Source organism: Carettochelys insculpta, chromosome 3 (assembly GCF_033958435.1).
Source record: "Carettochelys insculpta isolate YL-2023 chromosome 3, ASM3395843v1, whole genome shotgun sequence".
NCBI classification, from domain to species: domain Eukaryota; kingdom Metazoa; phylum Chordata; order Testudines; family Carettochelyidae; genus Carettochelys; species Carettochelys insculpta.
The window spans coordinates 133,036,360-133,059,968 of record NC_134139.1 but is presented as its reverse complement, the minus strand read 5'-3'; positions in this window follow the sequence as shown (position 1 = coordinate 133,059,968).

The following is a 23,609-nucleotide window of genomic DNA, read 5'->3' as shown; positions in this document are numbered from 1 at the left end:
AACTTTGTAAAATGCTTAAATAATATTGTTCAACCAATCCAAGAAAGTCAGTGGAAATAAGAAAACAGACCCTGAGGGCCATACTGCTTACTGGTCTAGATGCATAAGAGCAACGCCTCTCTCTGTTGCATACAGATTACGAGCAGCATATAGCCCTGGAGGTGTCATATTTTGTGCATTTCTAGTACCTATATTCCATGGGGTTCTCAAACTTCACTGCAATGTGACCTGCCGCTGGCAACAAAGAATTCCTCCATGATCCCAGGAGAGGGGACCAAAGCCTGAGCCCCACTATTTGGCTCCTCACTGCTATAGGCAGGGTGCCAAAGCTGAAACTCAGGGGCTTCAGTCCTAGGCAGGGAGCTTGCAACTTGAGTCCTGCTGCTCTGGGCTGATGACCTCAGGCTTTGGCCTTGAGCACTGGAGCTTCATCTTGAGCTTAAGCACCAGGCCAGCTCTGGCAACCCCATTCAAAGGGAGTCATGACCTACTTTGGGTTGCAACTCAGTTTGAGAACTGCTGTATGCTCTAATTCATGGCTTGTCAAAGACTTAGCTACTTTAGGACTGGAAAAATTGCAGCATGTGTAGAAGCTGAATGGACATCTGAAAATGACCTTAAGATTTGGATGGCCAAGAAAGTTAGTAATAGGAGTGAGTACTTAGACCATTAGTTTGAATCTTGCCAAGGGAAGTTGTGACTACTACTTATTTACAATTGTTTAATGGACTCAGAGGTCTATCTGTGTTAGTTGGTGGTTTGCTCTGTGTAACATATTCATGTGCGATAGAACCACATACATAGAAATGCCATTGAGAAAATCCATTAGATGAGAGTTGAATTACCTCTCAGCTCAAAGGGCTGACCATTGTAGAACAGTCCTAGCTCATATTACTTGGGCAGCATGGAGAAGGCTGTATTGCCACTCCTGGTGCAATAGCTTCTCTGTAGAAAACCCTGAGTTCATTGTTAAGACTGTTTAGCAGTTTTCATAAATCTTGAAGAAAGGATGTCATATAAGGTATCAGTGGAAATGTTACAAACTATCAAGTGTATTAGCCTAGTTATATCCATGTATTATCTTTGTTCCTCAAGTTATGAGTATAGGCCAAGGACTTGTCTTTTATAAATATGCTGTGCTCCTGGGGAACACCCATTTGACAGGATTTACACCAAGGCTATACAGCTGTGTGTTGATGGTCAATGAAGAACAATTCACTATAACAATGGGCCATAGAAGAAACTCATCCAGCTGAGTAAGCGTTTCCTATGGATGCCTCTGAAAGAATATGGGTAGTGTCTGCCCCTGGGAGTCATCAAAGCATATAAAGATATCTGTTATGCACATGTGATACTGGACTCCATATTGGACCAGTAATTTTCCATGCATGTGGGCTCTGGGCTTTGTTTGGGACAATATATTTCCATGCACACATAAGAGGATATAAAAAGGCACTCATCTGTTTTGTCTTCATTTCCTGTTTCATTTCTCTGGATTTCTAACAAGGAAAGTCTAATCAAGGAGTGATGATCCCAGATCTGTTTGGGTAACTCCAGAGAGACTTTTGCAAGCTACGCTTATTGCTTCAAACCTGATAAATGGACTTCGTAATCACTTATATGTACATGATCATTTATACCTCTATTTTTAATTTTAGTATTAAACATTTAGTTTTTACTTTCTGAAGGATTGTCAGCAGCCTGATATTGGGTAAGATCTGAGTCATATATTGGCCTGGCTAAATGGATGATTTGTTGTACTTTCCAGTAAGCACTCATCGTAAACTCCTGTTTCTGGTTGGTGAGGCAAGGAATATAATTCCTAGAGAGACTATATTCAATTGCTTGTAACTGGCATGGTGTATTCTTATGATAAAATGCCCACCATTTTGGGGTGAGTCTCTCCTGTTTTTCAGCAGTCTGTCCTGAATCTGAGAGGTAGCCGTGTTAGTCTGTAGCTTTGAGAACAACAAGAAGTCTTGTGGCACCTTATAGACTAGCAGATATTTTGGAGCATAAGGTTTTGTGGGCAAAGACCTGCTTCATCAGATGCATCTGATGAAGAGGGTCTTTGCCCATGAAACCTTATGCTCCAAAATATCTGCTAGTCTATCAGGTGCCACAAGACTTCTTGTTGTCCTGAATCTGGCATCCTCAGCTGTGACCCACTGAGGAATGGTGACATGATAATGAGTATGTCAGGCCTTGTGTGAATTACAGAAGGGGGGGTCCCTGTGCAAGGTGGCACTGAGGGGCTTCCAGGATCTAGCTACTATATAAACCGTTACACTCTCTGAGCTGGATTTGAGTCAGCTCACAGTGAAAACAAAACTCTTGCAATAAGGGGTTATGTTGTCCTCAGTGAAGGGAACATAGTCACTCTTGAAGATCATGCCATAATATTGTATCAGGATGGGGGGGAAGCCCAGGAGTAGATAATCCCCCAAAACTGAAAGGAGGTGTTGGGAATTCCATAGACGTCCTGTGTCTGCACTCTGCCTCCCAGCTAGTCAGGACAGCATGATTCCTACTGCTACTACACATATGTCTCTATGTTTCATTTTCCTCTTTTAGGTTCAGAGGGTTTCATTTCATGGTGAAGTTACTCTACTACCACTGGCACAGTGTTATATTAGATGGCAAATTCTTTTGGGGATGTTGGTGATGAATGATGCCTTGCTGAGACACTACCTCCTAGATCTTCATCTCCAGCCTGCCCCCTTCAAAGCCAGGGCCCTGTCTCCACAACACATCCATAGAGAGGATTCTGCAGGGTTAGGTCAAGTGATGTGGGGAGGGTGCAATGGGGTATTTCCATGGTGGCAGTATTCTTAGTTTGTGCTCTTGTAAGCTGAGACTCATTAAGTCTGTACTATACATTCAGTTTCTGGAATATAACAAGAAATCCTGTAGCACCTTATAGACTAGCAGGTATTTTGGAGCATAAGCTTTTGTGGGCAAAGACCCACTTCATCAAATGCAGTATAGGAACACACTGAGAACAACTAAGCTACAGCCATGAATAAATAAATTTTGACAAGGTGAGATCTTAACAAAACTTTTCTTACGACTATGTGTAGGATACCAGAGCACTGGGTAATTCCTAAACTCATGAGATTCTTTTGCACTTTATTGGTGCCAGGCAGTTGCGTGATCATTGTAGTTAAAAAGTTACTCATTCACACATTGCATCAGAGAATAAAGCAGCTGCATTATTTGTAGTATACCTCAGGTGCCTTGTGTACTGCTTCTCTTTCATATGGATTTATTAAGTCGATTAACATTGGGTATGTGAAAATTATTGGAAAACACTTTTGAAATTTCAAGTACAGCTTCTATTTTACAGTTAGACAGAAGTAATGATTTTGGGAAGAATGGCACATTGGTCAGGGAGACAGAAGATAGGTTACAAAGTCTCTTGTGCGTTTTCAAGAAAAATTCCCATTGCTAGTGGCTGTAGTGATGATTAAAATAAAACAACACAAGTCACAAGTGAGCTCCAGCAAGCTCTTAAAAATGTCTCATATACAACAATTTCCATATGTATGTATGCATTTCATGGACTTTTTTTTTGTACCAGACTACCATTCTCAGAAATAACAGGATTGCAACCCTACTGCAGGCTATTCACCAGTAGAACTATTATTTACAATTGATTTGCTGCATTGGCAATCTAACTTGCCAATAGTACAAACTAAGACCCATTTAATAAAACATTAGCTTGTTGAATGCAACCATTTAATTAGCTATGCAGAAAAAAGATCTTCCCCCCATTTCCCTGTCCAAAATGGGTGTGGAATGGATAATCCTCTGATAAATAAAAGGCCAATAGGGAAGCCTATAAAGGGGTAAGCTCAGAAGGCACTCCAATTTTATCAGAAAGCTGATATGGCAATGCAAGGGAGACAGCAAAAAGAGTACAGTGGAGGTCCTGCAAATGAGACATTCCCAACTTTAAAAGTGACGATGGGACCATCAAACAAATATATTTACTTTCATCTGAATTCTGTGCATCATTCACAGCTGTTAGCTTCATTGAAAAGCTCCTCCAGACAAGGAAGCTTTATGAAAAATATATATGTGCACATTCCAGTAGGAAGAACAAATTCTACTTATTTATTCTACTCCACTAATTACAGAGTAATACAGAACAGAAGTTGGACAGGAGGTTTCAAAGCAGCAACATTTCAGAGATAAGGAAAATAAAAAAAGGTTGCAAGGTTGGGGATGTTCCATTCTCTGTACTCATTACACCAAAGAGGAAAAAAAAACTTCTCAGAATAGTCTTCTCACTTAAGCAGTCACCTTAAAGTGGGAATCACATTCAATGTCCTTGGTACAATCTGGACTTGAAGAGCCACCAGAACCTGATTATGTTTGGAAAAGACAATTCTTCGAGGCATGTGACAGTCTGCTGATCCTCTGTTTTCCTGTTCTCTGATCAATGACACTCTAGACCGATCTTTATGAGTTAGAAGCTCCAGTCTGCTTTGGCTGATTATCTTCAATTGTTCCCCCACCCTAACATGGGGCTAATGAAATTGGCCATTCTAAAAGTACTCTGAGACGCACGCATGAGAAGCACTCTGTAAGAGATAGGTGGTGAGACCACACAGCAGGACTTCACCTTTAGGAGATCCAGCACCACATCCAAGACCAGCCAGTGAGACCAAACCAGTGGAGAAACAATCTCCAATGCTAAAACCACCCAGCAGGATTTCATCCTCAGAAGGTCTCTCGATGCATAAAAGAACCCCCAGCCAGAAGTCATCCATGGAAGAAACAGCATCATTCCTGAAATCCCAGACAGGATCACATCCCTACAAGGATCAGCCCAGCTGCCTCTGAAACTACTTTTCTGAAAAGGACCAGTGCTGCTCCCAAAACAGTAAGGAAAACTACATCCACCTTACCAGAGATCCTGCCTCAAGAGCTTGACAAACAAAGACCTATAAGAATTAAGGCTCAATATAATCAGCCTAGCTACCAACTGGATGGGCCTCTGTTTCAGTGGTAGGAAGTTTGCATCCCTGCATGTAGATAGTGGCATGAGGGACTTGGCCAAGGTGATTGGGTTCCAGATCCAGGTTGAATCCACGGTTTTCCTTGAGGATGGGAAGACTCTTGGCATGCTCACAGTGTTTGTGTTTGGTAGCCACCCGAAGACACTATCACAGAGGTCCTGCGAGATGTGGCTAGCGTCAATTCCCCTCCGCTGGCACCATAGCAGAAGGTCAACTCTCTGAGCACCTTCCTGATTCCCCATATTTCATTTGTGCTGAGGGCATCTGCTGTCTTGAAGGTACCCCTCAAGAAGGAGGGGGACAACACCATCAAGCAGCTGGTGAAGAAGGGGATATACCTCTTGCACAGGCAGGGTGGCACCAACATCCCTCTAATGGATAGCAGTCACCACATATGCCTTCCCTCTTTGGATGTGTCTGGATGCCACGGTAAGAAATGTCACAGAGAGAGTGCCACGTGGGATGATGTCAGGAAGCAAATTGGCAGAACCCCATCCAACCAAGATGTTGGAACCTATCAGAGCAGCTCCCTGGAGGATGAATTTGGCAGAGATGGAGAGACTTTGTTTCACTCTGAACATGCACCTGCAATGCTACACAACACCTGGAGAAGCAAATTGACTGCCACTGGACTTGGTGCCAGGAACACCAGAATCTGAGAATCTGTTTCCACAAGTGAGGAACTAGGAGTGCTCCATCATCACTCCAAAAGCCAGACCACACTGGAGAGGACCCTGAAGGATACTATCCACTGCCACTATGTTGAAAACCTGAAACAGAAACTGGACCAGAAACTGGACCAGGGCAAGGCCTTTAAGCTGCAAGTGGGATGCCAGCAACCACTTCCTCCCTGGGGCAGTGTCAGCTGATTTGTAGACTGAAGATTTATCCACCAGCTTAGGCTCAACTGTGTTCTGCTGAACAGAACCATCCACTACGGGAATCAAGACATATGAAGCAGGAAGTGCCGCTATGCCAACAAGATGCTACCGCGCATCCTGTGTAGCTGCTAGTCCTACTCCAGAGCCTGGCCACTGAAAAGCAACACCATCCAGGACTGCCTGGTCAGAGCCATCCCACCCATCCATGGGGAAGGTTGCCATGAACTCTGCCATCCCTGGAAAGGACAGCCAACTGTGGCTGGAAGTCATCATCACCAATGAAGACAGGAAGAAGACCATCCTGATGGATATCACAGTGCCCTTTGAAAACAGGACCTCAGTTTCCATGACACCTGATCTTCCCAGCTGGAGAAATACATATCTGTGGCTGGCACCCTGAGAACTAAGGGCTCTGAGGTTCAAACTCGTGCACTGATCATCAGAGGTCTTGGTCATATGGTATCCCGATAATAAGTGAGTGCTGAGAAAATGTGGAATTGGTCAATGCTAGGCTCAGTTTTACTTGTAGATAATGGAAACATAATGCCCAGATGTACAGAATCACTTTTTCTCTCAACCTGTGTACCGTGTGCATTATTAACTCCAATAATTTTTTTCTAAATTAATTATAGTAGTGGACAAAGATAAGATTTGCCGATTCTTTTAGATCAGCTGCCAAAATCACTGACCATAAGGTTTTGTTAACATACTTGTGAACCATAATAAACAGATGTTGTGTCTCGCTGATCCCCATCCAGGATTGCGGACTACTTAAGAAGCAGATTGCCAATCTTATTCTAAATCAAACATTTAGATAAGTCAGTGATTGTGTACTGCTGTCTCCAAATTTAAAGAAACATATCCTAAAGTGCATTGCTTTTTAAGATGTAATAGTTTTTTTTTAAATCCCTTATATGCTAAGATTTATATAGATTGAGGAATGACTTCCACAAAATAACAAATAATTAGGATGTGAGGCTGTTAAACTTAATTTAGTATACAGGTAAACGGTTTGTTGCTAACCCCACCCTCTCCCCCCGCATCTGTGTTGCTATGCAATTGTCATTGAGTCTGTTCTAATTAATATTTACTATACTATGCTTTTTTCTCTTTTTTCAGTATTCACTACAGGTCTGTCTATATTCCATGTATAATAGGTGTTTCCCCACTAAAAGGGTTTTTGTATTCAAGATTTTGGTTTAGACATATCTTCGTAATGCAATTTTCATGAATTAGGACCCAGCTTCTTATATCTTTTGAATTATTTATTCTCAAACTCTGTTTGATTTTAATAAAAAAGAGTAAAAATAGCTTACAGAAAAAAACACAAATAGTTATTTTGGGTAGGAGGATGGTCATCTGACCAAGACAAAGAATCAGTAATTAGGAGAGCTGGGTTCCTGGATCTGCAACAGACTGCTTGTATCAGTGATTTAAACTTCCTGAGGCTCAGTTAGTAGGTGTTTTCTCACCCATTCAGGGATGTTATGAGATTTAGGGCTTCCTTCACACAGCTAGAATGCCTTTGTGCCAATCAGGTGGCAGAAAAAAGAATTCCTGTGTCAGAAGGAAAGCTCCCTGCTGTAGCAAAAGTGACAGATCTGGACCCTGTACTTGTGAGCCCCCAGTATGGCTGTGGAGTTTGGGAGGGGGCATGGCAGAACTCTGCAGTGCTAGTCTTCTATTGGCATAAGGTTAATTAAATAGCCAAGTGGTGAAACTTAGAGCAGCTTAGTAACTGCTCTAAAGACATCAGAATCAGTAGTCCAAGTCTCTGATATCCCCACCCCCTCTCTCTTTCTGTTTCCTGTCCTGTTTCCTAATGTTAGTCAGGCGTTTTGTCTCACCATAGGAATGTTTATAAATGAATAGAAATTTAATGAAAGCACAAATAATTTTTAGTTATTGGTTGCTTGTATTTTTCCTTTTGGCATTTTATTAAACGTATTCATGATGCTGAGGGGAGTGTTAGAATAATTTTCTATTTTGGTACCTCTAATGCAAAGCTATTTCTAGTTAAGTGGACAGTTCCTTAAAGTGCTAATAAATCTTTGTTGCAAACAGGACCAACTGCTTTTAATCACTAAGGAGACAAAATGCTGCTGACATTCTCTTCCACAAATGAAGCACAGAAAGACCCCCATCAAGTAGAGAAATGAAAGCAGGCCTAGCTGTTAACTGTGACGAAAGTGCACTATAATATCCACCTCCATCACACACTGAAAAAATGTGAAGCATGGAGGGTGTTTTCATATTCCATTTTCCTGTGAACACTGTCTATCTATTTTCAAACCACTGCTATTCATTAGCGGTATTGCTAGATATAAGATATTTTATGAATGTTAATTTAAAGGGCTCTGTTTTTACAGTCTGTTTCATGTTGATAAAGAACAGCAGATACGTTGGCATTAGAGTCTCATACCAGCCTAGAATTAATGAAGACTAGAACAAAAGCAATATCACTGTTTTAACTATATCTGTATTAATGCATATGCTTATTATTTTACATTTTTGGGTTCTGATTCTTGGGTGGCCATGCTATACACAAGGATTGATCTGGAAGGGAGAAGTGGTCAGAAGTGGCTGTGTGCCAATTCACACTTTGGATTTTGACATAAGTTAGAGCAGCCCCGAGACTATTCTACCTTGCAATATTTATAATAATCCCCAAGGGGCCATTATACTGGCTAGAAATTGGTCTTTGTATGACCCTTCCCAGAATGCTGTCTGTAAAAGGGGGACAGAATGGATGGCATAGAGCCAGCTATGAAGTCTTACTTCATAAGGGCATTCCCCCACACAGAGACTTCTTGGATTAGCTGCTTCTTTTTGCTGCCCCTTATTGTGGACCAGAATTTGCACCTTTATATATGTAAAAAATACAAATGCATCAATCTAACAAAGTTTAGATATGTAAGCAACTAAGGTATACTAAAGTTTAAACTTATCAGTACAATTATAACTTAATACCATATATATTTCAGATTTGATTTTATATGGTTCTTAATGCATATTATTTTCTGTTCTTCTACAAGTCTAGATAGTGAATTGTAACATAAGTAGTTAGAATTGAGCGTGGAAGAGGCTATAGCAGAGGCATACGCAATCCAACATCAGGCCATCTGTTACCTCAATTTCCATTTTACCCATTAAAAATGCCACACAACAGTTGCTTTCAAAACTATGTCTCCCTTATCCGGGGTTTAATTTATTGCTATAAAAATAATACAGCTGCTCTTCCTTCGGCTCATATGGTCTCAGCATCACCCCTTACAGCCCTTCCCTAGAACATCAATCTTTTGTAGCCTTCCCTGCTGTGGTGTATGCACCAACAAACACCTGCTCCTTGCAGGTTCCTCAGCTGAGTCTTTCCACTTAGGCTATTACTATGTTAGGGAGTTTTGTTGACAAAACCCATGGAGCGTTCAGATTTCCAAGGCATTCTGTCAACAGGAAATTGACAGAATGCAGAACTTTTGTCAACAGCATTCTGCCGCTCCCCCATCATGCAGAATGTCTCTGTTGACAGAAGGCTGGTCTGGATGTTTTGGGGGACCTTCCAGGACACTGGACAGCCCTGTCTGCTGTGCTTCTGGTTGGCCAGTTTGCTAATAGAGCAGCCAAGCATTCTGGCCACTCTCTGTTGACAGAGTGGATTGCTCTTTTGATCAGCTTTGCAGATTGGCCAAAATCTGTCTAGAGAAGTTTATTTGGAAGATGTCTTCCAAAAGTGACTTCTGTGAACAGATTGCTCTAGTGTAGACATGACCTTAGTGGGCTCCAGCACTTTGCAGGTTCTTATGCAAAACCTTTCCCTGGGAGCGTGGGAAACTGATCTTTAGCCTGGTCTCCCTCCGTTGTCACTGACCAACCTAATGTAAAGGCTTGTCTCACACTCTGTGGCTGTTCATGTGACTGCTAGCTGACCCCACTGACTACAGTTCCCCAGACCCTTCAGGCAAAGCATGTTCTAGCATGCGTGCTCTTAAAAGGCACAAAACCTGGAACAGGATTGGTTGGCCCCATATTTCCTCATGGGGGTGGACCCTAGTTACAAAGTGGAAAGGAATTGCTTTTTATATTCAGATGCCTGTTCCTTAGTCCAGAAATACAGTTCCCTCAGATAGGAATTTGGCAATAAGATTTGGATATGGTCTCCATAATAGAATACAAATGTAAGTGTATTCGTGTAACTGTGGAATGATAATTTAATGGAAAATGAACAATTCTGTTTTCCTCAATGATTTCTACAGAAATCACAAGGTTTCCAGTCAGGCTTTCCATAATGAAGAACAAATATGCTTCTTATTGTGGTTTTTCAGTGTTTGGTTTTGTTTTGAGTCAACCACAATATTTTTTTTTTTTTCATTTTGATTCAGCTCTTTCTCCTTCTAAAAGTTGCCCAAATTGGAAATGAAATGCCATATTAAAAGCAAACTGTGAAGTGAAACTTTTAGGCCTGTTCAGAATAAACCAGCTCAAAATGAAAAATTCACAATGACACTTTTTTAAACAGTCAAAAGTTTTTCAGCTTTTTTCTCATTTTTTTCAGATAAAACTTTCTCAGGCTGGTCCTGAATTAGCAAATAGTTTGAGCCACCAAAAATACATTTTTCTTAACATTATTTACAAACAGTTTCCCCTCCACAAGCTACAAGCCATAGATCATGGAACATAGCTTCAATTTTGTTTTCCTTTTGCACACCATTTTACCACATTATTTCCCCCTTAATACTAGAAGTTGTGGGTGTTTATTGTAGCAAATTGCTGTGTTGGGAGAAGGTAGTTTTCTAAGGCAGCTGGAAGAGGTGATGGAATGCTAGTACCTCTAGGAGGCAGTGTTAACTTACATTACATCCTCAAATTGGACCCTCATTCATAACCATGAAACCCCATTGTCTTCAATGGAATTATAAATGGGATGACTGATGAACTTAATAGTCTTTGAAACACTAAAATATTTTAAGAATCTTTAGCATGTATACACTGGGGTCATACAAAACCACTAATCATTTTTACACCTGCAAAGACTAACAGATTAGCATGTAGGCGCATCTAAGTTGTGAGTTAAGAGGAAGGACAAAAATTCAAAGAACGAAGTTTCGCATGAAGTTTTCCTTTTAAATTAACAACTTAAAGCACATTTCTGTAAAAGTGGCCGCGTCTACACGTGCACGCTACTTCGAAGTAACGGCATTAACTTCGAAATAGCACCCGTCATGGCTACACATGTTGGGCGCTATTTCGAAGTTGAAATCGACGTTAGGTGGCGAGATGTCGAAGTCGCTAACCCCATGAGGGGATGGGAATAGCGCCCTACTTCAAAGTTGAACGTCGAAGTAGGGCACGTGTAGACGATCTGCGTCCCGCAACAAAGAAATAGCAGGGTCCGCCATGGCGGCCATCAGCTGAGGGGTTGAGAAACGCTCTCTCTCCAGCCCCTGCGGGGTTCTATGGTCATCGTGTGCAACAGCCCTTAGCCCAGGGCTTCTGGCTGCTGCTGAGGCAGCTGGGGATCCATGCTGCTCGCACAGGGTCTGCAACCAGTTGTCGGCTCTGTGGATCTTGTGTTGTTTAGTGCAACTGTGTCTGGGAGGGGCCCTTTAAGGGAGCGGCTTGCTGTTGAGTCCACCCTGTGTCCCTGTCTGCAGCTGTTCCTGGCACCCTTATTTCGATGTGTGCTACTTTGGCGTGCAGACGTTCCCTCGCAGCGCCTATTTCGATATGGTGCTGCCCAACATCGAAGTTGAACGTCAACGTTGCCAGCCCTGGAGGACGTGTAGACGTTATTCATCGAAATAGACTATTTCGATGTCGCTACATCGAAATAAGCTATTTTGATGTGGCGTGCACGTGTAGACATAGCCAGTGTGTCCTGTTGCTTTACTTTTACAGCATTCATAACCTTGAGTGAAGTCTCAGCTCAGAAGCCATAAACCAAATAGTATAGGAACTGCATTTCTCTGTCACTTACGTGCTTAAAAATTGTCCCCCCAAAGAATGTTTGAGGAATATTGATGAAGCTTGTGCTAGCACTGATCATGCTATGGAAAAAATGGAAAGCCATTTCTATCACTGTTAATATGTGATCTTCCACTAGCACTACAACCATTTCAAAAATTAAAACTCCAGTCAGACAAATCCTCTGTTTCATTAGAAGTAATGACATGGATAAAGTCATCAGTCTCAGACACCATGACTCTACTGAAAACCTTTAATCAGAACAACAATTCTTTCTGGAGGAATTAAAAAAAAACTGGAATATGATTTGTCCACATATCTATTCTTGAGATACCATCACTGGACCTAACCAGGTTATTCATAGAATCACGGGCACATTCTCATGTTCCTCAACTAACATCATATATGCCATCATGTGCCAACAACAACCAGATGCTTTGTATGTTGGACAGATTTCAAACTCTCTTAGACAAAAAAATAATGGGAACAAAACAGACATAAAAACACTCCTAATCCACAAACCGGTCAGCAGCATTTTAATGGAGTGGGCCATTCTGTTAATGACCTGAAGGTTTGTGTCTTATTGAAGAGGAATTTTCACACTACTTTGGAAAGAGAGCCTGCTGACCTCACTTTTATATTCAAATTCTACACATTAAGACATGGTTTGAACCGGGATGGGATTTTTCTAGGTCGTTATTGGGGCTCTTTTGCATACTTGGCTTAATCTAATTCTTGACTGCCACCCACCCACCTTCTGCCCCCTACTCTCTGATTTGCTCACCTTGATAATATTTTTCTGATTTGTCAACCTTGATTACCATTTTTGGTTCTCCCTGCCTTAAATATTGAGTCTGTTCTGGTATGGCTATAATCTGAAGAAGTGGGTCTGTTCCATGAAAGCTCATCACCTAATAAATTATTCTGTTGGTCTTTAAAGTGCTACTGCACTGCTTTTTTGTTTTGATGGAGTAAGAAGTGATTTAATAGGGAGTTACAGCACCTAACCTACCAGCAAAAAGTTAAACTTACCTATTAAATGAACATTTAACCTCTACCAAAAACCGCAGAGAAACCTGTTAAATTCAGGGGAATTTGTGTGATCCAATGAATTACTGAACTTCAAAATAAAGAATAAAAGGCAAGTATAGAAGACCGATCTTTAAAATACATATCTGTAAATTAAGCAGAGACCAAAACTAGATTCATTGTTTAAAAGCATAAGAAATAACATAGCTATGTCCCTGAGTATGATACCCAGAACAGAAGAACATTGTTCTAGTTACCATTTTCAAAGTAATAATAATGATAATAAGAAACAGTGCTTTTTTGTGCTGGTACTTGCCGGTACTGAGCATCTTGGTAGCCCCAGCCATGATTGGCTGGGAGTGGCGAACTGGTTGAGTACCTGCTCTTTTTTTTTTAAACAAAAAAGGCACCAATAAGAAATATTGCTGTATATCCTCCAATAGATTAACACAACTTTACTCTTACCAACTACTAGCTACTTATGCATCCTGTTTTACCAAAATGCAAGCCCATCTTCTTTGTAAAATGACTATTGCTTTTCCTTTAGGCAGCTGCTTTTATGCAACTGAGCATCGAACTAATGAGGTTCCTAATTACATACCAAATAGCTACAATCAATTAAACCAGGATGTTCTCTCCCACTGCTTTTTCACTTCATGAAATCTGAAAACTATTCCTTATGGCTCACTTACACAGCAGACTTTTAAAAGATTGGATTGGCTAAAATAAAAGTTGACCCAGGGCTTTATTTATCAAATTATGTAGTTACAACTGTAACAGGAGAAGTTTATTCTAGAATAGATTCTGCAGCGATTATTATATAGTATTAGTACGTAGATGCTTTGATTTTTTTTAAAATGGAAAAACATGTTTGAGCAATTATTTAAAAATGCAAAATCGTAGAAATCACTCAGATAAAATTTGATCTTTCATATTTACCATGAATGCAGTTTTCTCACTACTATGGATAAAATATGCCTCTCCACATGAATTAAAAACACATGTTAACTTTGATAAATATGTCTCTACGGATCCACTAAGATCTCAAACAAAGACTTTTGGTTACAATTAGAATCTGAGCCATATTTTGTTAATGTCAACAGAAAGAATCCCTTTGGCTTCAATGACAGTTGGATCAGGTCTTTATAGATTTTATTAAGGTCCATATAAAGCATGAAGGCCCAAAAGGACTAATAAGCTTTCATATTATTGAGCAGATATATTACCCACTCTACTTAGTTAAAAATTTAAATATTGTCATTAATGCTTAGTATGCATTTAGTAAGGAATGCAAAATAATGTTCAACAGATCAGCCAAGCTACAACTTGAGGTTGTTCAAAAACTAGCAAATGGCTCCATCTGCTGGTTGTCTATGACATAAGACCAATGCATACTCCACTCTTGGAAGAACTGTACTGAAAACAAGCAGTCTGGTAGCATCTCAAAGATTAACACTTTTATTTACTAGGTACTGAGCATTCATGGATAAAGCCCAGGGCTTCTATGGTAAAGTCAGGAGTGGGAGTGGGGGGAAGTAGGAGGAGAAGAAAGAAAAAGGTGTGTGTAGAGGGTCACCAGTCACTAATAGGACCAGTGGAAGAAGTAAATTAAGTGAACTGAGTGCCATTACTGCAAATATCAAAGGTGGGGAACCTGTCCTTGTAATAGTCACAGAGAGGTGGCCATGTTAGTCTGTATCTTCAGAAAATCAAAAAAAGCAGTCCTGTAGCACTTTAAAGATGAACAAAATAATTTACTAGGTGACGAACTTCCAGATCTGAATAAATGGGTCTGTCCTACAAAAGCTCATCATCTGATAAATTAAGTTTTTAGTCCTTAAAATGTTACAGGACTACTTGTAATGTGTGAAATAACTGAGATCTCTGTTAAGCCCCAGGTTAAATGTGTCTAACTTGCAAATGAACTTTTTTTTTCTCCTCCTCCTTCCTTCCCACCCTGCCCCCTATCTCTGCTATATAAACCCTGGATTCTTATATTTGCTCCAAATCTGATGAAGTGGGTCCTACCTACAAAAGGTCATTAACTAATAAATAAATTTGTTAGTCTTTAAGGTAATACTGGACTGCTTGTTTTTCATGAAGCTAGAGACTAACACAACTACTCCTTTGAGACTATGTTTTAAATAGGCTTTTCACCACACCCAGAAGAGATCAGGTGTCTTTGAACATAAGCATCTTTCCTGATTATTTAGGGATATACATGTTATATAGAACTATTCCACCTCCTCTCTCATTGCTTTTATTTTAGTTTTCTTTCTCTTTCCCTTCCTTAGAACTGAGTGCCACCATTTGCAAATGTTTTCTTTAACAGAGGAAAAGTCTGAAGTATTACACGTCACCCTGTGACTTAAAACTGTGTGAATGTTTGGCTTCATTGTTAATCTAAAATGGGTCATATAAATATAATCCTGTGTAGCCTTAATCTATTCACTCTTCATGGTACCAATTTTTCCTGACCGTATGCAGTAATCATACACCAAATTTATATAGGATGTTTTTGTATGCTACATCTATATCTCATGCCTAAAATTGGCAATTTTATGTCAGATTTAGTATACTGTTTTACTGTGCTGATGCTCTGTAGATTTTTCCTTCAGTCTATTGGGTGGCTAAATAAAATTCTAGTTTTGATTCCTGGCTCTACCATTGACTAGCTCTTAGTCTTTGAGCAAGTTTTATTGTCTATCTTCCTCCTGGGTAAACAAATAATCACTCCTCTCAGAAATCTGCATGAGGCAGAGCGACAGGTCAGGGCTGTACTCTGGTTGAATGGAGATAATGTTTACTCACTTCAAAATCTATAAAAAACATTCAACATTAATATTCTCTGTTTTATACGTTAAGGCTTCATCTACACTACCCCTCCCTTTCAGAAGGGGTATGTAAATGCAGCAGATGAAAAATGCCAATGAGGTGCTGATATGAATATTCAGCACCTCATTTGCATAATAGCAGCCACTTGCCGGGTCGAAAGCTCTGCTTTTGAAATGTAAACTACCCATATAGATGGGGTTCCTTAAAAAGGAAGCCCCATTTTCAAAAGCACCCCCACAAGCCTGGGCAAGGGCTGGGCTAACTGCCTTCCACCCCAGGCCCTGCCTGTCATTGCTCTTGCTGTGCTATGCCCCACCCTTGTTCCACTCCCATTACGCCCTGCCTTTTCCCCCAGCTGAAGTGGCTTGTGGGAGTATCAGGACCAGGGCCAGCAGCCGGAGTTCACACTGCATTCTCCCAGCAGTGGTAGGGAAGATGCAGTAAGGCAGCTCTGGCCGTGCTGCTCCAGGGAGCGAGAGGGACCACCCCCACACTCCCCAGCCAGAAATGGTGTGATGAGATTGGAGAGCAGTGCAAACTGGAACCATCTTGCTGCACTTCCCCGCTTCCTCTGCTGGTGAGTGCAGAGGGGTGTGTGTGGCCTGATGCTGCCCCATAAATCCCCCCTGCAAGTCCATACCCCCTCTTAGCACTCACTGCTAGCAGGGAGGGGAAAATCTGTGATGAGGCAGCTTCAGCTCTTGTTGCTTTCCAGCCATGTTGCTCTGTTTCTTGTTGGGGAGTGCGGGAGTGGTCCCATCTCCTCCCCTGGAACCACAGAGCTGTGGTGTGAGCTGGAGACGGCTTTCTGCATCTTCCTCTTGGCTGTTAGTGAATGTTGGAGGAGGGGAACTCCAGAACCAGACTCCTGGTGCTGGTGCCCAGCCCTTTGACCCCTGTGTCAGTGTCTGGCTGTTCCACCTGCCTGGTGGGGGGATGGTGCATGCAGCTCCTTGTGCACCCCTCACATGTCACCCCTGAATTCATGAAATTTTGCTGGGAATGACTTCCCACAGTAATGGCTGTGTGTGAGCAGAGCTGTCACTAGCACAGCAGTGTAAAAGGCACCCTGGCCCAGAGAGCTAAAGAGACACAGTGGTTCCACACTCTAGACCACACTCTGGGGGATGTCACACCTCCCGCTTAGGCCAGCTCTCCACAAGCCCTGAAAGTTGGTCCTAGATACACAGTTCCAGCTACAATAATTGCATAGCTGGAATCGACAAATTGAAGATTGATTTATCTGGCCTTCCACACAGAGGGAAGACAATGGGAGAAACTCTTCCTTTGACCTTCCTTACCCCTCACTAGAATGAGGAGTACCAGGCTGACTTGAGCCCACATGGTTTGGTTTAGCACGTCCCCACTAGGCATGTGAAACCAAACCCTGACAGATCGAACTTGAAGGAGTCAATCTTCCAGTCAATATTCATGTGTGTTTTGTAACTAACGCTAGACAAGAAGACAAGGATAGTCTCTGTTCCCTAGCTACTGACACAGCTGCTTTCAGGAAGGGCTTGCTGCTCACCTAGATTAAGTACAATGGTGAAGGAAAAGCTCAGGTTTGTCATCTCTATTTTTGAGATATTACTGTTGCTACCTGTGTCAACGTGATTTTACTTCTATGGCATAGAATTATTAATGACTCTTTGGCTGCGTCTACACGTGCACGCTACTTCGAAGTAGCGGCAGTAACTTCGAAATAGCGCCCGTCACGTCTACACGTGTTGGGCGCTATTTCGAAGTTGAAATCGACGTTAGGCGGCGAGACGTCGAAGTCGCTAACCCCATGAGGGGATGGGAATAGCGCCCTACTTCGACGTTCAACATCGAAGTAGGGACGTGTAGATGATCCGCGTCCCGCAACATCGAAATAGCGGGGTCCTCCATGGCGGCCATCAGCTGGGGGGTTGAGAGATACTCTCTCTCCAGCCCTTGCGGGGCTCTGTGGTCACCGTGGGCAGCAGCCCTTAGCCCAGGGCTTCTGGCTGCTGCTGCTGCAGCTGGGGGTCCGTGCTGCATATACAGGGTCTGCAACTAGTTGTTGGCTCTGTGTATCTTGCACTGTTTAATGAAAGTGTGTCTGGGAGGGGCCCTTTAAGGGAGCGACTTGCTGTTGAGTCCGCCCCGTGACCCTGTCTGCAGCTGTGCCTGGCTCCCTTATTTCGATGTGTGCTACTTTGGCGTGTAGACGTTCCCTCGCTGTGCCTATTTCGATGTTGGGCTGAGCAACGTCGAAGTTGAACATCGACGTTGCCAGCCCTGGAGGACGTGTAGACGTTATTCATCGAAATAGCCTATTTCGATGTCGCAACATCGAAATAAGCTATTTCGAAGTTGGGTGCACGTGTAGACGTAGCCTTTATGTCAAAGTACAGCCAACGCACTACTACTCATTACATAGCTAGATCCTTTGCAGTTGCTTTGGCCAGCCAGACAACAAGGGGCTTGGACACTCTCTTAACCCAACAATAAATAGCTGCACATCTAAAAAGAAGGGATTAAAATCAGTCTGTTTTATGAAGCTTGACTGAGCTTAGTCATTGAGCCCTGGAGCCCCAGGGGAGTCACAGCAGCTGCTGGCACGTCCAGCCCCAGAGCCCCGGGAAGTGAGGCTACTCAGGAATAATTGAATCTGTGAATGTGGCACTTGCGAATGTTGAGACCCTAGTGCATTTGTCTTCCAGATGTTCTTCCTGATGTTGGTATGGGGGTAAGGGGAGGTTAAGGGGATGGGAAAAAAAGGCCAAATCAGGATGTCACTGTCTCTCATAAAATACTTTGTTTCAACTTTCTGGAAGGGTGTTTGCTGTGACATGGGTTAGTCTTTCTTGGTGGATGTTGATGAGCCATTAATGCTTTCAGGGTACTGAAGTCTACTTTTTGGATGCAATTGAACGACTAATGGTAGACTTTCCCAACTTTACAACCTATTTCAGTAAAATATATAGCAATACTTCATAACGTCACATATAATGATAGCACATACAATGCAATAGGATAGTAATGTTCAAGGGAGTAAAACTTTTAAAATTATACCTCACAGGGCATACTTTGCACAAAATATATCAGAAATGTATCACAGTGGTGAATATGGGAGAAGCAGGGTCCTGCTTTGAGGTACAGAGTGGCACAAATGTGGCTTGCTTTTTCTACATATTTAATGTGAAGGGACGCTCATCTCTCTTTTCAGGAGCATCATTCCAAATAAAAGCTCTTCATATGTTTCCTAATGCCAAATTGTCCCATTTTTTCTCGTTCCAGCTTTCCATGACTGCAGTTACGCTCTTTGCTTTCTTTATGCAGTAGACTTCTCACAAAAAAGTTTTTGTCAGTTAGCAAATCTGTTTGGCTCTTTGCATCATTACACGGTCACTCCTTTCATCTATTACTTGTAAGATGTGCAATTTTGGGTATATTTTCTGTATGCTCCAGAATTTTATGGAGATTCAACTCAGGCCAGTAGGAGGCAGAAACTTTCTTTTGAGAATTGCCCCAAAAATTGCTGCATGCCTTAATTAGTGGTAAGATTTTTCTATCTCCTCCATTCTCCACTAAACTTGAGTCCACAGTGCTTCATTAGTTTAAGTAGCACTGCTGGAGCTCCAGCTCTGGAAGGGGTTGTCCTGGTATAACCTACAGGAAAAAGGAGTCCTTACTAAACTGCAGTTTTACATTTCTTTACTTGAATGACAGAGTCAGAATTTCCATTCAATGCATGATGTGGCTTTTATTTTCACTCCTGTAAAATTAGCAGAACTCAGTAGACTTCTTGTTCTAGTGTCATTCAACGTTATTCAACTTTCTTGCCATTCTCAGGTATCTTCTGTCACATCCTGCTTCATTCTGACTAAACTCCCAGTGGTGAGACTGCTCTGCATTTTTTAGCTATCTAGACTGGGACCCTAGAAGGGCCTCTTTCAGAAGCTGCTTGTATAATCCCCTGCTTTCTCACCACCTATTAATGCTACCATTGGTTCTGTGATAATGTTAATGTCAGAAGGGAACTTGTGGTTTTAAAGGAACTATAATGTCCTGTGCTTAAGAAAACAAAGATTCCTGTGGCTGTTCCTTTCGGAAAGATGCTTCTCCCCTCTGCTCATTGACAGTTCATTAACCGGATAAAATCCAGTCCTCCAGGGAGCCCCATATAGTCAGCCTTTACACACAGACCACAGGTCTACACAGAGTTCAGTCCTTGCAATAATTGGTTTTTATGCACACTTGGCAGAATTCAGTTTTTATTTTTGTGAGGTTAATGGATAATTTCAATGTTTGTGTTTCATGCATGTTTTTTACTTTTTCACTTATTTGAATAGTCACAGTTGTCTGAAATTATGAGGAATGTCAAAATTTATGTAATGACACGAGAGTTAAAAAGTTCAAGCTATATGAATTGCTGAAATACGTATTGTCAAAATAAGATAGCAAAATAAACTAAGAAACTAGGCTTACATCATTATTCATACCAAGTCCCTTTGATACAAGGCTAATTCAAAAAACTAAGTCACTGGACTTTGACTGTATGTTCTCAAGCAACATTAGTCTTTCTTGCCTACTTGTAAATGCCTGTTATGTATAGAAATACTTTTTTTGTTGGTTTGTGATATGGAAATCTGTTTACCAACATTTACAGATAAAAACGTTGTCCTTAAAAGCCTCCCATGTACATTTTTTCATGCACATTGAATCTTCTTAGTTCCTACTTTTTATCTGAGATGAATGCAAGATTTGACAACTGGCCATGCATGGCCAAATGCAGATTCTAGCTGTACAAAACTGTTACCTGACATCTTAAGAATGGAATCCAGAACAAAAATCTGCCTGATCTATCATCTGGGAATACAGCTTCATCATATTACCGAATCCTTTCATGGGTAACTAGTTAACTTATGTTTTCAGTAGCATAATAACTAGAATCTCTATAAAATTGCATTGTTACTTTCTTGCTGTACAGTGGGCAGAAACGAGAGTAAATTATTCTTAGAGTATCATTTTAAGAGAACCAATTTATGACTTTGCAGTATTAAAGGTTCCTAGTTCACTACACAATGCCATTATTCTGTGGAAAAATTCCTTGATTTTGCATGTTTTTAAACAATAGTCACCCTCTAAAACCAAAAAACCTGCTCATCCTATAGTCTAACCAGTTTAAAAAAAATCCACTGTACTTAGCTTCGTAACTTTAGGTCTACTGCTTCTTAGTAAGCTATTTTCCTACACTTGCTGTTATCACTTAAAAATGTCTCCCAAGATACTCCCACAAGAAGGGAGCACTGGCTATATATATAGCGCTCCAAAGCCTTCCCTTCTGACAGGTGTCAAGTTTCCTTTATCACATTGTAATTAGTTTCAGATGGATCTCCTTACCAGCCAGGTCATCAAACTATTTTGCTTTCCCAATACTATCCCTGAATCTTTGTGTGCTGTAAAACACTAACAAAGGAAAGGAAAGAAAGAGCTTAGCTCATACTTTTTAGAAAAACCCACAGCCTTAGATGGTCCCTGAGTTATTGGTGTCTGATAAAAAATAGTGTTTGGCTCTTCAGCAAATCCTCATTAGTATCCAAGAGCAATAGTTCCAGCTGTCTGATAATGAAGCTTGCACCTTCAAGGTGAGCACTTTCTGATTACTTTTAAAAGCTATGATGATGCTTTTATCTGGATGAAGGAGGAAATAAATTGGAAGATACGAAGAAGTCAAAAAGTGAATAGGAGAACAAAGAAAGATACAATGAATAATTTCAAATTCTTGACCTTGGAATTTCACAGTATTATTGAAGTTAGTGCCTTTCATAATGTCTGTGCAAGAGCTGGTAACCTGTATAATGGCTGTGTGAAGACATAATTAAATAATATAGAACCATGTGATTCTTTCTGTAACCCTCATTCATGTTCTTTATTCTCCAGTTGATGTTTGTCTCCTGACTTATCTCATTATATTTTACATTTAGGCTCTGAATCTGCTAGCTGCTCTGAAGGAGAACACTTATGAGGAGTAGCCTGCAAGACTGGGGCCTTAGATCTTGAGCCAAAGTTTGCTGAAGTCAAAGAGAGTCTGTCTTCTATGGACTTAATTGACCTTTGATTAATAAATTCTAAGACAGGAGGGGACCCTCAGAACATCTTGTCTGAATTCTTGCATAACACACAAATCAATGAGAAAGGTAACACTCATTCCTCCACAGGGATGAACTCATGGACTAAAAAGAAAGAAACTAGGCTGAGATAGTCTCACAACTCTGTAAACTTCAGGTGGGATTCAGCCTAGCTCTGTCACCAGGCTTCACCCACTGTCTCAGCTCCTGATGCAGTCATTTCCCCCAGAACACTTTCAGCCAATCCACTTCATTCCAGAAAAATACCACCCATCTGTCTAGATTCCTCATCCCCCATTGTTCTCATCAACGTACATGTTATATCAGTATCAGAACACAGAGGCTACGTCTACACGTGCACACTACATCGAAATAGTCTATTTCGATGAATAACGTCTACACATCCTCCAGGGCTGGCAACGTTGACGTTCAACATCGACGTTGCGCAGCACCACATCGAAATAGGCGCAGCGAGGGAACGTCTACACGCCAAAGTAGCACACATCGAAATAAGGGTGCCAGGAACAGCTGCAGACAGGGTCACAGGGCGGACTCAACAGCAAGCCGCTCCCTTAAAGGGCCCCTCCCAGACACAGTTGCACTATACAACACAAGATCCACAGAGCCGACAACTGGTTGCAGACCCTGTGCATGCAGCATGGATCCCCAGCTGCTGCAGCAGCAGCCAGAAGCCCTGGGCTAAGGGCTGCTGCACACGGTGACCATAGAGCCCCGCAGGGGCTGGAGAGAGAGCGTCTCTCAACCCCTCAGCTGATGGCCGCCATGGCAGACCCCACTATTTTGATGTTCCGGGATGCGGATCGTCTACACGTGCCCTACTTCGACGTTGAACGTCGAAGTAGGTCGCTATTCCCATCCCCTCATGGGGTTAGCGGCTTCGACGTCTCGCCACCTAACGTCGATTTCAACTTCGAAATACCGCTCGCCACGTGTAGTCGTGACGGGCACTATTTCGAAGTTAGTGCCGCTACTTCGAAGTAGCGTGCACGTGTAGACACGGCTAGAGACACACATTCTAGAAACACTACCCCCTGACCCAAAGCTTCCAGCCAAGAGCAGCAGTTTGTGGTAATAATTACAACAATTACAATGTTAAGCAATAATTCTTTATCACATCATATAAACATTGTTAAGCTCAGTGACAGTTTTTTTCTTTTGGTATAGTAGAATGTATAGTGAAAGTATGAGAAAGACCACAATAAAGAATACTTATCCATCCTATTGAGAAATATTCTTGCACACATCAAAGAAATACACAAGGTCAGTCATTAAGTCTTGAGTGGGTAGGTGAGGTTAAGGTAGACAGTCATAATCCTTGGTGTCATATATTATAGCCATCACTATGGAATCTGAATGCCTTTCAGCAATGCAAAACACTGACATGGCTCAGGTCCATTACACATGGTTCCTTCTCTATTCCTCCTCAAGGCTGCCGGGGAATGGGTGAAAGAAACAGTATAGTTAAAATATTTTTAGATAGATGCAGTGTATTGTATGATATTGATTTGTAACTGAATGTCTGAAGCAGTATATCTTGCCCCAAGACTTCTTCTTAGATCCTATGGGATTGGTTTCACAAGCTTGGTTTTGCCCCCTCAGAAAGCTTTGTGTCTTGTTCAAAGAACTGTTCACATAGACATTAATTAATTGTTAATTGCATGATGGTCACACCTAGAAACTCCAAGAAAATTAGGGTTTCATTGAACTATGCAATTGCAAACATATAGAAGATCTTACAGGTAAGAGATTAGACAAATGGT